This window comes from Pteropus medius, unplaced genomic scaffold (genome assembly GCF_902729225.1).
Source record: "Pteropus medius unplaced genomic scaffold, Ma_sr-lr_union100, whole genome shotgun sequence".
NCBI lineage: Eukaryota > Metazoa > Chordata > Mammalia > Chiroptera > Pteropodidae > Pteropus > Pteropus medius.
In genome coordinates, this window is record NW_024344378.1 from 14,941,690 (window position 1) to 14,947,465 (window position 5,776).

The following is a 5,776-nucleotide window of genomic DNA, read 5'->3' on the forward strand; positions in this document are numbered from 1 at the left end:
AATCCAGAGCTGGAAATCAAAATCCTGGGTTTGTCTCCCATTAACATAACTTGGATCTCCCTTGTTTGGTAGAGCATAGCTCTGACAATATGAAGGCTCTACTCTCATACAATCAGATCAACCATCTGGGGTAATCGTTAATGGGGCAATATTACCACTCTCTGCAGACTTACAGAACCAATCACCAAAATAGGGGACTAGAAATCTATAGTTTTTACAGTTCCCCAAATGAATTTTGTCAGGTAAATTTAAGAACTGGATGACTCAAGCACAATAAAGTACTTCCAGTCCCTCAAAAGCCTGAATACAATCGCTCTACCTTGTCCCCAAACCAGTTTTTTCCAAGGAATCTTAGTGTCCTAGATGTCAGGCTTTACTTAAAGAACAATTTCATCTTTGATGATCAAACTCACACCGTTGGAAAGGAGTTCCTTCATAAACATGTGGCAAGGCTGATGGAACGAACTTTTCCAATACAGAAGTGATCATTTTTGAAAGAAGCATTCTACATCTCGCCAAAGGTGCTGCTACAAATAGAGAACCAACTGCATTCCTCTACCCTTGTAGAATGGATAAAAACTCTATTGTCGCCTATGGGGACTGGCTGATTTGAGGCAGTAGCATATGGTTGACTGTTAAAACAAATCAAAATAAAACTAAACAGAAACTCTGGTTGCTTAGCCCCAGAATTCTCAGAAGCCAATACAAAAGGTTAAGCCTGGACATAGCCTCACTCCATCTGTGCTTCATCTCCCACCCAGAGAAATGTTAGCCTCGTGGAGCCCGGCGTGCTGGCATGCTTCCAACACACTGTCCAGACTTCCCTGATGTCACACATCTCTGTTTGTGCAGATGAGAAACTGCTAATCGTATATCTCACGTGCCTATTAGGAAGGCTGAAAAATCACCTACCAAGGTGACCCCCTGGTCCCAGTAGTGAGGGTGCCCATACCTGGTGGGCAGGTCCCCCTGGTGAGGGGCTGATGTACAAAGGGGTGAAAGTTCTTCCCTGTCCCATGGTATAATTTCAATAACTAGAGAAACGTGATCTTTAAATGTCTAAGTTTGGTCCTAATACAGACGAAAATAATAAATAAGAATTCTTATGAAAAAGCAGGGAAAAGAGATAGTGTGGGAGTAGGAGTGAGAGAGAGGTATGATCAGTCTTCTCTACTATTTACATTTTAAAACATTCACAAGTATGGTCATCCTGAATCTGGAAGTGTGGCCTGCTTGAAATAACGATAGCTTCCCTTTGCTTTGTTGGGTCACCTGCAAGAGGCATTCATGTTTTCTTTTGAATTTTGTGGATGGGAGTTATAGGTACCTGGCTTCCAGCAGAGCTGGAACCACAGCAAAGTGAGGGCATCCCTCCACTGAAGTGCTATCCCCTTCAACAGGTGCAGGACCTCAGAGTCACTTGCCAGGTGCGTATGGTTCTTGGAGTATTATGGAAGTGAGAAGGAGATTTCTTAGGCACGTGCCCAGTTCTCCCATGGCAGAGGAGGGCAGCAGAAACGGCCCCTCTGAGTTAGTTCCAATCATGCTGGGTCCATGAAACGCTTTACAAAAGCAGCTGGCCACTCCTAGCATCTGGGTGTCAGTCAAGCCCAGAGGGTTAAATGTCTTAAAAACCCCTTCAGTAAAGGGTGTGAGTACTGAAGAGATGGCAGGCTCCCTTGGTGCCCTGGACCAGGACTTGATGGGACAGGTATATGTTCTAAGTAAGAGCAGAGTCATGGATCACAACCAGAGCACGCATAGTCAGCACAGGGCAGACAAAATGGGCCCAAACAGTAGGACAGGAGCCAGAGGGACACCAATTCCAGAGGCAGAGCAAAGTAAGTGGTCGTAAGTCTCACAAAAAGCAAATAACTGTAAAAAGTCAAAAGGGCTGGTCTGGCAAGCAGGATGGGGCCGGGAATAGGCGGTCTCTTTCAACCTGAATATCTATTTGTTTTATTCCAGGAGCCTTTGTTTCTCATAAGGCAGGGGTAACATTTGGACCTTAGGGCCCATTTGGGCCTTATGTGTGGTATTAAATAAAATCATCCATGAGGAATGAGAACTGACAGGGGGCATTTGTCTCCCCTCTCCTAAAGGAAGCACAGCTTGGCATTCTCCCTGCTGGGAGCCCCACAGATAATGGCAGAGCAGACTGCTGTCTCCTTGGAGTCTCTGCGCTTAGCTTCTTTATGTTTGTGACCACAGTGACCCAGTGCCCCTCACAAGTGGGAGCTTTTCAGTAAAGTACAGACTCAGTGGATGCTGGGTCTGTTCCTCTGCCCCTCTGGGAAGTGCTCGGAAATGAACTGGAAGAACTGGGGCGTCAGGAAGTTCTCAGCAGAGAGACTAGACCCATCTCCAAAGAGCACTGACACGTTGCTATAGCCTGTATTTATATTCATCTGTCTTTCTGTCTGTCTGTCCGTGTCTGTCTGTCTGTCTGTCTGTCTATCTATCTATCTATCTATCTATCTATCTATCTATTTATCTATCATCTATCTATCAATCTATCATCTATCACCTATCTAGGTCTATATGCATGTACATATATATTATTTACTCTTCTACTTTTCCTTTCTTTACCTTTCTTCTTCCCAAATATATATTTTTATTTTTCAATCACAGCTGACATTTAACATTACATTAGTTTCAGGTATACAGCATAGTAGTTAGACATTTATATAACTTATGAACTGTTCCCCCTATAAGTCTAGCACTCACCTGACACCATATAGAGTTTTTATAATAGTATTTACTATATTCCCTATTCCCTTTGCCATCCTTCTCATTATTTTTTTTGGGGGGGTGCGGGGGGGGAGACTCTATAAATGACAACATAACAAATATTTTTTCATACTGTCTTATAAACTTTTCGCTGCATTTGTTTTCTTTTGTGACTGTTGATATGATCCAAGAATTAAATCACTTCACCGATTGATTGCCCACTAGAAGCTGAACATTTGTTTGGAGCAGCCCCTTGGAAGCCATATAACTCTGGCCCATGATGGTAAAACTGTCAGTGGCTCAGTGTGATTACATCCCAGGTTATAGTGCATCACTCATGATAATCTAAACCTCATAACATTGTACGGCTGCTCAGTAAATACGGTAGAGAAGATGAGCTTCCTCTCGGTCCCTCTCTTTCCCCGCAGTGCTATCTCCAATCTTGTCAGATGAGTTTGTCTTAAGGGCTGGTGGCTGTCATGTTGGAAAATTTTCTATTGATGGAGCCTCAGTAGCAGAAATTTTGCAGATAGAACATCTTGTTGCCCTGAATGTTTAGGAAGAATTTCAGTTTATCATTTGTTTGGTGCCCCTTTAAAAGTCTAGAAACCCTCTTTTTAGGACTTAGGCAATTGTCTCTATGATATCCTGACATGTCTTCCAGTTATTCCACTCTACTTGTTGAAAAGACTATCCTTTTCCCCCTGAACTGCCTTTGCGCCTTTGTCAAAGTTCAGTTGACCATATTTATGGGGATCAATTTCTGGACTCTGTTTTTTCCTTTGATCTATCTGTCTATTTTTTGCCAGTACCACACTGCCTTGATTACAGTAGCCTTATATTAAGTTTTGAAGTCAAGTAGTGTCAGTCCTACAACTTTGTTCTCTTTCAATATTGCGTTGGCTATTCTGGGTCTCTTGCCTCTCCATATAAACTTGAGAATGAATTTGTTGATATCCATAAAATAACATGCTGAGATTTTGAATGGGATTGAATTAAATCTATAGATCAAATTGGAAAGAACTGACAACTGAACATTATTGAGTATTCCTATCAATAAACATGGAATATCTATCAATTTATTTAGTTCTTCTCTGATTTATTTCTTCTGAGTTTTGTAGTTTTCATCATATAGCTCTTGTACATATTTTGTTAGATTTGCACAAAAGTATTTCATCATTTTGATGCTAATGTTACCTCATCCTTTTTAATAGCTGCAAAATATTCTATTAGATGGATGTATTTTAAAACCCTCATTAATTCTTAAATGCATCTTTAATTTGGATGGTTCAAAAAAGTGAACAAACAAAAGCATACCTTTCACAATCCACCAAAGCAGAGATGCTGATATATTACTTAGTCTAGCTGGAAGCCCAGAAAATGAAAAAAAAAAAAAAAAAACAATCTGTATTTATCACCCAGGACCACAGTTGTCAAATATGTCAGCATAAGTAGCAGCAAACTGGATCGTACAAATAGGATAATCCTACTCAAAAATAAGTACAAAACAAACAAACAAACAAAAACAAGCAAAAAACTTAGCCAGTTTTTGTTTGTTTGTTTGTTTCTTGTGTGTTTCCAAGGACCACTCATTCAAAATAGCAACGTGAAACCCCAGCACTCTGCTCGTTCTCAGATTATGTTTGTTACTAAGCCAGAGAAGCTTAAAGTGTTTCACAGCAGTAGTCTAAATTTTGATTCATAGAGATTCTTTCGGGGATACCTTTGATTTATACTTGCTCACATCTCTGACTTACCCCATAAGATTAGATTTTAAAGGAGGCTTCTTCTTGAACATTTAGGAAGAGCTTCAACTTATTATTTGTTTGGTGCCCCCTTTAAAGTCTGGAAACCTTTTCTTTAAGACTTAGGCAATCGTTTCTATGACATCCTGAAGTTTCTTCCATTGCAACTGCTCAGGAAATGTGAACTCTGAATTATAGCTGATTTGAAGTTTAGACAGACTATAACTCAACTGTGACAACAACTCCACCGTTTTGTCGACCAGGCTGCTAAGCCTGTCATTTCCCAAGGCAGCCCACGGAGCACAGTTTTATTGAATTGTTCTAGCATGGGAAGTAAAACATCCAGGTGCCCTTCTTGTCTGAAGCTTTTTGCCTGGACTTTGCCTTCAGTTAGCATTTAAGTCAAAGAGAAACAAACTAGGGGAGATGGCCCGTGAAGAATAAAGGTCACAATAAAATCGTAATACATGGGATCTTGAAAGGATGATTTGGGGATAAAAATGTGGCATGGAAGAAAGGTCCTTCCTTACTTTTATATAAATTATTGAAAAATATTAGGAGAAAATTGTCATTAGGCTAAAGTTAAAAAGTAAGTCCAGATGAGCAGAGCCTATTTCTTTGACTCATTACTTTATTCTTTTCTTAAAGTTTTACCTACGAGACTACCAACTAGTACCAGTACAGCAAAAAAAAATCATCCCTCATCAAATTGGTCCACAATAGGAAATTTCAATATGTGATTTCAAAGGAATAGAGGTCGTGATCACCCATCTTGAGCAGGATTCTAGCCTGAATGTTCCTCAGCAATTGGTGAGTTTCCAGTTCCCTGGAAAAGATGTAATGGAGTTTCCATGAGGATCAAATATGAGACACTTTTTTTTAATGGCTATAGTACCTGGTCTTCCTAGGTGGTCTCCCATCCAAGTACTAACCAGGCCCGACCCTGCTTAGCTTCCGAGATCAGACGAGATTAGGCATGTTCAGGATGGCATGGCCATAGACCAATATGAGACACTTTGGTATACTTTTTAGCAATGCACTTTTGGCTTTTTGAATAATGGGTGGGTTTGAGAAGAAGGTGTGTTTGGCTCTTTTTAAGGCTCTAGGGTAGCTTTTAATTACAATGATAGTTAAATGTGCTGATGTTAAGAATTAAATAATATATATAGTCTGTGAAACCACAGATGTCAGAGAGGTAAGGCTCATGAGTTAAGTTGGCAGGACAGAGAGGTTATAGACTGAAAAGTAATCTTCCACCCTAAAGGGGGCAGCAGATGTCCATCTCCAGTTAAGTGTCACAA

General features: G+C 40.4%; 1 pseudogene; it reads right to left on the minus strand.

Moving 5' to 3' along the window:
• Window positions 1-5,358: 5,358 nt before the first annotated feature.
• LOC120609844 (uncharacterized) lies at window positions 5,359-5,477 on the minus strand (annotated as a pseudogene).
• Window positions 5,478-5,776: the final 299 nt, after the last annotated feature.